Consider the following 1,763-nt stretch of genomic DNA (forward strand, 5'->3'; position numbering starts at 1 on the left):
GTGAGTAGTATGGAATGAAGTTAATTGCCAACAAGACGCAAACCATGGTCATATGAAGAAAAGTAAAGAAGGTAGACTTATGAATTCTAAATGAGGCAGTAGAGCAAGTGGACAGCTTCAAATACTTGGGGTGTACTATAAGCAGTAACATGAACTGCTGTCAAGAAGTCAAAAGGAGAATAGCAATGGCAAAGGAAGCTTTTAATAGAAAAAGGAGCATCTTCTACGGAACTCTGGAGAAAGAACTAAGGAGGAGAGTAATGAAGTGCTTTGTGTGGAGTGTAGCATTGTATGGGGCATAAACATGGACATTACTAAGAAGCGAATAGAAGCATTTGGAATGTGGATATGGAGAAGGATGGAGTGTGTGAAATGGACAGACAGAGTAAGAAAAGAAGCTGTGTTGGAAAGAGTGGATGAAGAAAGAATGATGCTGAAACTGATCAGGAGGAGGAAAAGGATTTGGTTGAAAAGAAACTACCTACTGAAGGATGCACTAGAAGGAATGGTGAACGGCAGAAGAGTTCGGGGCAGGAGAAGATATCAGACGATAGACGACATTAAGATATATGGATCATATGAGGAGACAAAGAGGAAGGCAAAAAATAGGAAGGAGTGGAGAATGCTCTGTTTGCAGTGAAAGACCTGCCTTTGGGCAGAACACTATGAATGAATGAAAGGTTCAGTGTCAAATACTGACCCATATAGAGTTCACTTAACACTTTCCCATTGTATCATTTATGCTCATCTTACCTCCACCATAGGTGATTTAGGTTAGTAACTACATAATAATGAAATTATGATATTGAAAATGTATTGTTTATCGTTGCAATTTTACATTTAATCTTTTGATTGTTATGATGTTAATTTCAATTCTAATAAGGAATAGGCTATTAAGATTTAAGTTTATTGTAATAAATGTACACCCATAAATGTAATTGCATTAGTATCTATTAATTTGCTTACGGGATAACGATATATCGAATCGTTTCGATATACCGATATATTTTCTGCAATATATATAGTTTATCGAAATTAGGTTTGCAATATATTACAATATCAATATATCGGTATTTAAATTATTTCCCCCATCTCTAATTTGTAGTTCTTTACTGCCTTTAAAACTAGTTAGTTTTGCATTTTATGCAACCATTGTAACAATTCATTTGTCTTGCAGTTAACTTTAAATTTCATATATTTATTTCTTGTAATACAGGCTACTATAAGCAGGTTTACCTCATTCCTACTGTAATTACTTTTGTTCTTCCTTTTTCCTGTTACAGCTTCACTTTCATTAGGCGTATAATAAAAATTTCCACAATTTTGTAAGAGTAATAATTTATATTTCTTTTCTAACTTCTAATATAGTTATGGCTTCACGCATTAATTAAAATCGAAATTGTTTTGGTTGCAATTGCCCCGTTTGCAGTAATCATCAAAATCTATGTAGGTAAATCACTGAGACAGTATAGTTATAGTATAAGAGAGTAAAATTAGGTTTTATGCGCTAGTAGAAAGTTTAACGGCCGAGACGAAGGCCTAGGGTGGTAATTTCCACGAGCCCATGAAATCTGTTTACTCTCGTGTGCTATACAATATTTGGTCCATTTCTGGCAACTAAATGTCAATATTATTATCTAAATTCGATTTTAAATTTTACGTGTTTCCTTTGTAATGTGTTGTTTATAAGTTATAAATGAATGAATGTATGGATTTTGTGGTTGCTAATGTATTGATTGTTACGGAAAGAGTTTTTAATTCAG

The sequence above is a fragment of the Periplaneta americana genome, chromosome 13 (assembly GCF_040183065.1).
Source record: "Periplaneta americana isolate PAMFEO1 chromosome 13, P.americana_PAMFEO1_priV1, whole genome shotgun sequence".
In the NCBI taxonomy this organism is placed as follows: domain Eukaryota; kingdom Metazoa; phylum Arthropoda; class Insecta; order Blattodea; family Blattidae; genus Periplaneta; species Periplaneta americana.